An 11320-nucleotide genomic window follows, 5' to 3' on the forward strand; every position below is an offset into this window, starting at 1 on the left:
GATCCATTGATATAGTTTTGCTCTTAATGCATGTCATAAACAATGTGATCCACGACAACTCTGCCATTCCCGTTGTCCCAACAACCACTGGGACCACGGTGGGGAAACTGAGTTTCTATAACATCTCTTGAATAAAAGAATGGTTGATATCTGCGACCGTTGTGCTCACTAATTTTGATAGGGCATTTTATATGCGTTCTTCTCCCTTGCAATCTCACATCCTTCAAACACAACTTATCTTTGACCTTGAATTATATTTAAGCTCTATTGCTCATTCATTTTAATTATTTAAGACAATGAATTCGTTCATTTTTATTTTTGTAAATTTCACACTTTCTTTTTATTTCTTAAACATTTTAGGTTGTAATTTGTTTTAAACATCTACATATATGTTCAGCCAACTTTAAACAATCTTAAATCTAAACTATGTGTTAATGAAAGTTGGTTTCAATGTTAATGAATTTACTCATATTTTAAAAGATCGTAGGTTCAACTCATTATATTAATATAAAAATATTTTTAGTGAATGATTATCAAACACTCTTTGACCGTTGACTTGATTATGATGAATCATCAAAGTTCAACTCGTTTAAACTTATCTCATTCAACTCATCTAAATTATTTTAATGAAAATAAAATCTTAATTATAAGTATCCAAATTTTTCCACCACATAATATGTGAATCATAAAAAAATATCAACCATTTGTTTAACCCTTGAACTTTTGAAAACCCAACTCATCTAAATTTTTATTAAAACTAAAGAATAAAAAATAAAACATTAGAAATGGAGCGAATCCAAAACATGAAGCACCCGTGGCCTAATGGATAAGGCGTTTGACTTCTAATCAAGCGATTGTGGGTTCGAGTCCCACCGGGTGTGAGTCTTTTATTTTAAGTTGTGAAAATTGTTATTTTGAGTTGTAAGGAGACACCCTATGCTGAAATTTGATTCCCTTTGCATGATTTTATTTTAAGTATGTATTTCGGGGTTAAGGTGTTACATAGTTGGTATCAGAGAAGGTCGGTCTATTTGGCATAGGTTGTGTGAATTTATTTATTTCCCTGGTATACGACATGTGTGTGAACACTGTCGATGTTCGTTTTTCTTTCCTAACCGCTTTTCAACAGGAGCGGGATTTAAACAAGTGAGGGAATATCTTCTGCTCCTATGAGATGTTTCAGGTGTGAAGTGATGGTTCATCGTGTCGATGATTGCAAGAATACATGTTATTGGAAGAGTTATTGAAAGATGAGGCTCAAGTGTTTGTTATGTTTGCTTCTTTGAAAGTTGAGATCGAAGCTATGATTGTCGATCTGCCAGGGTGTGCGAGTTTTCTGATGTGTTTCCACATGACATTAGTGATTTATCGCCAAAAAGAGAAGCTAAGTTCTCCATAGATTTAGTACCTGGTACTAGACCCGTGTCGATGGAACCTTACAAAATGTATGCTTCAGAGTTGGGTGAGCTAAAGAGTATGTTAAAAGAGCTTATAGAAAAGAAATTTATTAGACCAAGTGTATCGTCATGGGGAGCACCCGTGTTGTTGGTAAATTAGAATGGTGGTAGTGTGAGTTTATGTGTTGACTATCGACAACTGAATAAGGTGACTATCAAGAACAATACACTCTTCCCCGAAACACAACCTCATGGGTCAGTTAGTCAGTCTTTGTGTGTTCAACAAAATCGATTTGAGATCGGGTTATCATCAGATTCAAGTGAGGACTGAAGATATTCCGAAGACAATGTTTAGGACTCGATACGATCACTATGAGTATTCAGTGATTTCGTTCAGTGTGTCTAATGCTCCAGGTCTGTTCATGGAATACATGAATAGGATCTTCCATCCTTACTTGGACCAATTTGCTGTGGTGTTCATAGACGACATCCTGGTGCATTCGAAATCATATGACGAGCATGCGGGACATCTGTGAGTTGTGTTGCAGGTATTGTAGGAGAAACAGTTGTATGCCAATTTGTCTAAGTGTGAGTTATGGTTACAAGAAGTGAGTTTTCTTGTCCATGTGATTTCCAATGGTGGTATAACAGTTGATCCGTCTAATGTAGACGCGATGTTCCAATGAGAGGCTCATATATCTGTTATAGAGATCAAATGTTTTCTGGGTTTAACTGGTTACTACAAAAGATTTATCAAAGGATTTTCAAAGTTAGCATTTTCTTTGACTTAGTTGACTCGAAAGGGTCAAGCTTATGTGTGGGATGTCCAATGCGGGGAGAGTTTTCAAGAGATAACGAAGAGGTTAACGACGACACAAGTATTTATCTTATCTAATAAAAGGAATCCTTTGTTGTGTATTGTGATGCTTCAAAGATGGGTTTAGGCGGCATGCTTATGTAGAATTGTCAGGTTGTAGCATATGCTTCGAGGCAACTCAGAATTCTTTAGAGGAATTATCCTACCCATGACTTAGAGTTGGTAGATGTGGTTTTTGTGTTGAAGGTGTGGAGGAATTTTCTTTTTGGTTAGAGTTTTGAAGTGTTCAACGACCATACGAGTTTGAAATACTTGTTTGATCATAAAGAATGAGGTAGAGGAAGTGGTTGGAATTCTCGAAGGAATATGATTTCGAGTTGAGTTACCATCTTGGCGAGGGCAATGTGGTAGAAAAATGCACTAAGCATGAAGTCCCTCTATATGTAGGCATTAATGGTTAGAGAATTTGATTTGATCGAGCAGTTTCAAGATCTTAGCTTGGTATGTGAGGTAACTCCTATTAGTCTGAAGTTGGGAATGCTGAAGTTGACCAAAAATTTTCTTAATGAAATGAGAGAGGGTTAGAAGTTGGATGTGAAATTGGTTGATTGTCGAGTATTAGTTAACCAAGGTAAAGAGGTGGACTTTATGGTTGATGAGAATGTAATCTTGAAGTTTCGAGACAGAGTTTGTGTGTCAGATGTGCTGGAACTTAAAAATATGATTTTGGAAGAGATCCATAGGAGCAGTCTAAGTATTCATCCCAGGACCACTAATATATACCAAGATTTAAAGAATTATTTTGGTGGCCATGTATGAAGAAGGAGGTCACAGAGTTTGTTTACGCTTGTTTGACTTGTCAGAAGTCAAAGGCTGAGCATCACAAGTTGTATGGGTTGATTCAACCGTTGAGTATTCCTGAATGGAAGTGGGTTAACAGTTATGTGGGTTTCGTGACAGGTTTGTCGAAGATCCCGAGGGGAACAATGTGATTTGGATGGTTGTAGATAAACTAACTAAGTCGACTCATTTTATTCCTATTAAGATAAGTTTTTGGCTTCATCATGCTCTAAACATTTCAAAAGGGAGAGATAATGGAAATACCTATCACATACAACTTCCTCGTACGATTGAGTACAAACATGTTTTTTTTGTTCACTAAGCTTGCTTTGACGAGATCCATTGATATAGTTTTGCTCTTAATGCATGTCATAAACAATGTGATCCACGACAACTCTGCCATTCCCGTTGTCCCAACAACCACTGGGACCACGGTGGGGAAACTGAGTTTCTATAACATCTCTTGAATAAAAGAATGGTTGATATCTGCGACCGTTGTGCTCACTAATTTTGATAGGGCATTTTATATGCGTTCTTCTCCCTTGCAATCTCACATCCTTCAAACACAACTTATCTTTGACCTTGAATTATATTTAAGCTCTATTGCTCATTCATTTTAATTATTTAAGACAATGAATTCGTTCATTTTTATTTTTGTAAATTTCACACTTTCTTTTTATTTCTTAAACATTTTAGGTTGTAATTTGTTTTAAACATCTACATATATGTTCAGCCAACTTTAAACAATCTTAAATCTAAACTATGTGTTAATGAAAGTTGGTTTCAATGTTAATGAATTTACTCATATTTTAAAAGATCGTAGGTTCAACTCATTATATTAATATAAAAATATTTTTAGTGAATGATTATCAAACACTCTTTGACCGTTGACTTGATTATGATGAATCATCAAAGTTCAACTCGTTTAAACTTATCTCATTCAACTCATCTAAATTATTTTAATGAAAATAAAATCTTAATTATAAGTATCCAAATTTTTCCACCACATAGATGTATCTAACTTAAATATGTGAATCATAAAAAAATATCAACCATTTGTTTAACCCTTGAACTTTTGAAAACCCAACTCATCTAAATTTTTATTAAAACTAAAGAATAAAAAATAAAACATTAGAAATGGAGCGAATCCAAAACATGAAGCACCCGTGGCCTAATGGATAAGGCGTTTGACTTCTAATCAAGCGATTGTGGGTTCGAGTCCCACCGGGTGTGAGTCTTTTATTTTAAGTTGTGAAAATTGTTATTTTGAGTTGTAAGGAGACACCCTATGCTGAAATTTGATTCCCTTTGCATGATTTTATTTTAAGTATGTATTTCGGGGTTAAGGTGTTACATAGTTGGTATCAGAGAAGGTCGGTCTATTTGGCATAGGTTGTGTGAATTTATTTATTTCCCTGGTATACGACATGTGTGTGAACACTGTCGATGTTCGTTTTTCTTTCCTAACCGCTTTTCAACAGGAGCGGGATTTAAACAAGTGAGGGAATATCTTCTGCTCCTATGAGATGTTTCAGGTGTGAAGTGATGGTTCATCGTGTCGATGATTGCAAGAATACATGTTATTGGAAGAGTTATTGAAAGATGAGGCTCAAGTGTTTGTTATGTTTGCTTCTTTGAAAGTTGAGATCGAAGCTATGATTGTCGATCTGCCAGGGTGTGCGAGTTTTCTGATGTGTTTCCACATGACATTAGTGATTTATCGCCAAAAAGAGAAGCTAAGTTCTCCATAGATTTAGTACCTGGTACTAGACCCGTGTCGATGGAACCTTACAAAATGTATGCTTCAGAGTTGGGTGAGCTAAAGAGTATGTTAAAAGAGCTTATAGAAAAGAAATTTATTAGACCAAGTGTATCGTCATGGGGAGCACCCGTGTTGTTGGTAAATTAGAATGGTGGTAGTGTGAGTTTATGTGTTGACTATCGACAACTGAATAAGGTGACTATCAAGAACAATACACTCTTCCCCGAAACACAACCTCATGGGTCAGTTAGTCAGTCTTTGTGTGTTCAACAAAATCGATTTGAGATCGGGTTATCATCAGATTCAAGTGAGGACTGAAGATATTCCGAAGACAATGTTTAGGACTCGATACGGTCACTATGAGTATTCAGTGATTTCGTTCAGTGTGTCTAATGCTCCAGGTCTGTTCATGGAATACATGAATAGGATCTTCCATCCTTACTTGGACCAATTTGCTGTGGTGTTCATAGACGACATCCTGGTGCATTCGAAATCATATGACGAGCATGCGGGACATCTGTGAGTTGTGTTGCAGGTATTGTAGGAGAAACAGTTGTATGCCAATTTGTCTAAGTGTGAGTTATGGTTACAAGAAGTGAGTTTTCTTGTCCATGTGATTTCCAATGGTGGTATAACAGTTGATCCGTCTAATGTAGACGCGATGTTCCAATGAGAGGCTCATATATCTGTTATAGAGATCAAATGTTTTCTGGGTTTAACTGGTTACTACAAAAGATTTATCAAAGGATTTTCAAAGTTAGCATTTTCTTTGACTTAGTTGACTCGAAAGGGTCAAGCTTATGTGTGGGATGTCCAATGCGGGGAGAGTTTTCAAGAGATAACGAAGAGGTTAACGACGACACAAGTATTTATCTTATCTAATAAAAGGAATCCTTTGTTGTGTATTGTGATGCTTCAAAGATGGGTTTAGGCGGCATGCTTATGTAGAATTGTCAGGTTGTAGCATATGCTTCGAGGCAACTCAGAATTCATTAGAGGAATTATCCTACCCATGACTTAGAGTTGGTAGATGTGGTTTTTGTGTTGAAGGTGTGGAGGAATTATCTTTTTGGTTAGAGGTTTGAAGTGTTCAGCGACCATACGAGTTTGAAATACTTGTTTGATCATAAAGAATGAGGTAGAGGAAATGGTTGGAATTCTCGAAGGAATATGATTTCGAGTTGAGTTACCATCTTGGCAAGGGCAATGTGGTAGAAAAATGCACTAAGCATGAAGTTCCTCTATATGTAGGCATTAATGGTTAGAGAATTTGATTTGATCGAACAGTTTCAAGATCTTAGCTTGGAATGTGAGGTAACTCCTATTAGTCTGAAGTTGGGAATGCTGAAGTTGACCAAAAATTTTCTTAATGAAATTAGAGAGGGTTAGAAGTTGGATGTGAAATTGGTTGATTGTCGAGTATTAGTTAACCAAGGTAAAGAGGTGGACTTTATGGTTGATGAGAATGTAATATTGAAGTTTCGAGACAGAGTTTGTGTGTCAGATGTGCTGGAACTTAAAAATATGATTTTGGAAGAGATCCATCGGAGCAATCTAAGTATTCATCCCAGGACCACTAATATATACCAAGATTTAAAGAATTATTTTGGTGGCCATGTATGAAGAAGGAGGTCACAGAGTTTGTTTACGCTTGTTTGACTTGTCAGAAGTCAAAGGCTGAGCATCACAAGTTGTATGGGTTGATTCAACCGTTGAGTATTCCTGAATGGAAGTGGGTTAACAGTTATGTGGGTTTCGTGACAGGTTTGTCGAAGACCCCGAGGGGAACAATGTGATTTGGATGGTTGTAGATAAACTAACTAAGTCGACTCATTTTATTCCTATTAAGATAAGTTTTTGGCTTCATCATGCTCTAAACATTTCAAAAGGGAGAGATAATGGAAATACCTATCACATACAACTTCCTCATATGATTGAGTACAAACATGTTTTTTTTGTTCACTAAGCTTGCTTTGACGAGATCCATTGATATAGTTTTGCTCTTAATGCATGTCATAAACAATGTGATCCACGACAACTCTGCCATTCCCGTTGTCCCAACAACCACTGGGACCACGGTGGGGAAACTGAGTTTCTATAACATCTCTTGAATAAAAGAATGGTTGATATCTGCGACCGTTGTGCTCACTAATTTTGATAGGGCATTTTATATGCGTTCTTCTCCCTTGCAATCTCACATCCTTCAAACACAACTTATCTTTGACCTTGAATTATATTTAAGCTCTATTGCTCATTCATTTTAATTATTTAAGACAATGAATTCGTTCATTTTTATTTTTGTAAATTTCACACTTTCTTTTTATTTCTTAAACATTTTAGGTTGTAATTTGTTTTAAACATCTACATATATGTTCAGCCAACTTTAAACAATCTTAAATCTAAACTATGTGTTAATGAAAGTTGGTTTCAATGTTAATGAATTTACTCATATTTCAAAAGATCGTAGGTTCAACTCATTATATTAATATAAAAATATTTTTAGTGAATGATTATCAAACACTCTTTGACCGTTGACTTGATTATGATGAATCATCAAAGTTCAACTCGTTTAAACTTATCTCATTCAACTCATCTAAATTATTTTAATGAAAATAAAATCTTAATTATAAGTATCCAAATTTTTCCACCACATAATATGTGAATCATAAAAAAATATCAACCATTTGTTTAACCCTTGAACTTTTGAAAACCCAACTCATCTAAATTTTTATTAAAACTAAAGAATAAAAATAAAACATTAGAAATGGAGCGAATCCAAAACATGAAGCACCCGTGGCCTAATGGATAAGGCGTTTGACTTCTAATCAAGCGATTGTGGGTTCGAGTCCCACCGGGTGTGAGTCTTTTATTTTAAGTTGTGAAAATTGTTATTTTGAGTTGTAAGGAGACACCCTATGCTGAAATTTGATTCCCTTTGCATGATTTTATTTTAAGTATGTATTTCGGGGTTAAGGTGTTACATAGTTGGTATCAGAGAAGGTCGGTCTATTTGGCATAGGTTGTGTGAATTTATTTATTTCCCTGGTATACGACATGTGTGTGAACACTGTCGATGTTCGTTTTTCTTTCCTAACCGCTTTTCAACAGGAGCGGGATTTAAACAAGTGAGGGAATATCTTCTGCTCCTATGAGATGTTTCAGGTGTGAAGTGATGGTTCATCGTGTCGATGATTGCAAGAATACATGTTATTGGAAGAGTTATTGAAAGATGAGGCTCAAGTGTTTGTTATGTTTGCTTCTTTGAAAGTTGAGATGGAAGCTATGATTGTCGATCTGCCAGGGTGTGCGAGTTTTCTGATGTGTTTCCACATGACATTAGTGATTTATCGCCAAAAAGAGAAGCTAAGTTCTCCATAGATTTAGTACCTGGTACTAGACCCGTGTCGATGGAACCTTACAAAATGTATGCTTCAGAGTTGGGTGAGCTAAAGAGTATGTTAAAAGAGCTTATAGAAAAGAAATTTATTAGACCAAGTGTATCGTCATGGGGAGCACCCGTGTTGTTGGTAAATTAGAATGGTGGTAGTGTGAGTTTATGTGTTGACTATCGACAACTGAATAAGGTGACTATCAAGAACAATACACTCTTCCCCGAAACACAACCTCATGGGTCAGTTAGTCAGTCTTTGTGTGTTCAACAAAATCGATTTGAGATCGGGTTATCATCAGATTCAAGTGAGGACTGAAGATATTCCGAAGACAATGTTTAGGACTCGATACGATCACTATGAGTATTCAGTGATTTCGTTCAGTGTGTCTAATGCTCCAGGTCTGTTCATGGAATACATGAATAGGATCTTCCATCCTTACTTGGACCAATTTGCTGTGGTGTTCATAGACGACATCCTGGTGCATTCGAAATCATATGACGAGCATGCGGGACATCTGTGAGTTGTGTTGCAGGTATTGTAGGAGAAACAGTTGTATGCCAATTTGTCTAAGTGTGAGTTATGGTTACAAGAAGTGAGTTTTCTTGTCCATGTGATTTCCAATGGTGGTATAACAGTTGATCCGTCTAATGTAGACGCGATGTTCCAATGAGAGGCTCATATATCTGTTATAGAGATCAAATGTTTTCTGGGTTTAACTGGTTACTACAAAAGATTTATCAAAGGATTTTCAAAGTTAGCATTTTCTTTGACTTAGTTGACTCGAAAGGGTCAAGCTTATGTGTGGGATGTCCAATGCGGGGAGAGTTTTCAAGAGATAACGAAGAGGTTAACGACGACACAAGTATTTATCTTATCTAATAAAAGGAATCCTTTGTTGTGTATTGTGATGCTTCAAAGATGGGTTTAGGCGGCATGCTTATGTAGAATTGTCAGGTTGTAGCATATGCTTCGAGGCAACTCAGAATTCTTTAGAGGAATTATCCTACCCATGACTTAGAGTTGGTAGATGTGGTTTTTGTGTTGAAGGTGTGGAGGAATTTTCTTTTTGGTTAGAGTTTTGAAGTGTTCAGCGACCATACGAGTTTGAAATACTTGTTTGATCATAAAGAATGAGGTAGAGGAAGTGGTTGGAATTCTCGAAGGAATATGATTTCGAGTTGAGTTACCATCTTGGCGAGGGCAATGTGGTAGAAAAATGCACTAAGCATGAAGTCCCTCTATATGTAGGCATTAATGGTTAGAGAATTTGATTTGATCGAGCAGTTTCAAGATCTTAGCTTGGTATGTGAGGTAACTCCTATTAGTCTGAAGTTGGGAATGCTGAAGTTGACCAAAAATTTTCTTAATGAAATGAGAGAGGGTTAGAAGTTGGATGTGAAATTGGTTGATTGTCGAGTATTAGTTAACCAAGGTAAAGAGGTGGACTTTATGGTTGATGAGAATGTAATCTTGAAGTTTCGAGACAGAGTTTGTGTGTCAGATGTGCTGGAACTTAAAAATATGATTTTGCAAGAGATCCATAGGAGCAGTCTAAGTATTCATCCCAGGACCACTAATATATACCAAGATTTAAAGAATTATTTTGGTGGCCATGTATGAAGAAGGAGGTCACAGAGTTTGTTTACGCTTGTTTGACTTGTCAGAAGTCAAAGGCTGAGCATCACAAGTTGTATGGGTTGATTCAACCGTTGAGTATTCCTGAATGGAAGTGGGTTAACAGTTATGTGGGTTTCGTGACAGGTTTGTCGAAGACCCCGAGGGGAACAATGTGATTTGGATGGTTGTAGATAAACTAACTAAGTCGACTCATTTTATTCCTACTAAGATAAGTTTTTGGCTTCATCATGCTCTAAACATTTCAAAAGGGAGAGATAATGGAAATACCTATCACATACAACTTCCTCGTATGATTGAGTACAAACATGTTTTTTTTGTTCACTAAGCTTGCTTTGACGAGATCCATTGATATAGTTTTGCTCTTAATGCATGTCATAAACAATGTGATCCACGACAACTCTGCCATTCCCGTTGTCCCAACAACCACTGGGACCACGGTGGGGAAACTGAGTTTCTATAACATCTCTTGAATAAAAGAATGGTTGATATCTGCGACCGTTGTGCTCACTAATTTTGATAGGGCATTTTATATGCGTTCTTCTCCCTTGCAATCTCACATCCTTCAAACACAACTTATCTTTGACCTTGAATTATATTTAAGCTCTATTGCTCATTCATTTTAATTATTTAAGACAATGAATTCGTTCATTTTTATTTTTGTAAATTTCGCACTTTCTTTGTATTTCTTAAACATTTTAGGTTGTAATTTGTTTTAAACATCTACATATATGTTCAGCCAGGTTTAAACAATCTTAAATCTAAACTATGTGTTAATGAAAGTTGGTTTCAATGTTAATGAATTTTCTCATATTTTAAAAGATCGTAGGTTCAACTCATTATATTAATATAAAAATATTTTTAGTGAATGATTATCAAACACTCTTTGACCGTTGACTTGATTATTTTGAATCATCAAAGTTCAACTCGTTTAAACTTATCTCATTAAACTCATCTAAATTATTTTAATGAAAATAAAATCTTAATTATAAGTATCCAAATTTTTCCACCACATAGATGTATCTAACTTAAATATGTGCATCATTAAAAAATATCAACCATTTGTCTAACCCTTGAACTTTTGAAAACCCAACTCATCTAAATTTTTATTAAAAATAAAGAATAAAAAATAAAAAATTAGAAATGGAGCTAATCCAAAACATGAAGCACCTGTGGCCTAATGGATAAGGCGTTTGACTTCTATTCAGGCGATTGTGGGTTCGAGTCCCACGGGGTGTGAATCTTTTATTTTAAGTTGTGAAAATTGTTATTTTGAGTTTTGAGGAGACACGCTATGCTGAAATTTGATTCCCTTTGCATGATTCTATTTTAAGTATGTATTTCGGGGTTAAGGTGTTACATAGTTGGTATCATTTTATTTTAAGTATGTATTTCAGGGTTAAGGTGTTACATTGTTGGTATCAGAGCAGGTCGGTCTATTTGGCATAGGTTGTGTGAATTTATTTATTTCCCTGGT

The 11320-nt window shown here is 35.8% G+C and overlaps 4 non-coding genes across 4 annotated transcripts; all 4 read left to right on the top strand.

Annotated features, from left to right (window-relative positions):
• The first annotated feature begins 808 nt into the window (after positions 1-808).
• Positions 809-881, top strand: TRNAR-UCU (transfer RNA arginine (anticodon UCU)). Its single transcript has one exon. It is a non-coding gene; the product is annotated as a tRNA-Arg (tRNA).
• A 3333-nt stretch (positions 882-4214) lies between these two features.
• On the top strand, positions 4215-4287 carry TRNAR-UCU (transfer RNA arginine (anticodon UCU)). Its single transcript has one exon. It is a non-coding gene; the product is annotated as a tRNA-Arg (tRNA).
• Positions 4288-7603: 3316 nt separating this feature from the next.
• On the top strand, positions 7604-7676 carry TRNAR-UCU (transfer RNA arginine (anticodon UCU)). The gene has a single exon. It is a non-coding gene; the product is annotated as a tRNA-Arg (tRNA).
• A 3333-nt stretch (positions 7677-11009) lies between these two features.
• On the top strand, positions 11010-11082 carry TRNAR-UCU (transfer RNA arginine (anticodon UCU)). The gene has a single exon. It is a non-coding gene; the product is annotated as a tRNA-Arg (tRNA).
• The last annotated feature ends 238 nt before the right edge of the window (positions 11083-11320 follow it).

Source organism: Lathyrus oleraceus, chromosome 3, assembly GCF_024323335.1.
Source record: "Lathyrus oleraceus cultivar Zhongwan6 chromosome 3, CAAS_Psat_ZW6_1.0, whole genome shotgun sequence".
Lineage (NCBI taxonomy): Eukaryota > Viridiplantae > Streptophyta > Magnoliopsida > Fabales > Fabaceae > Lathyrus > Lathyrus oleraceus.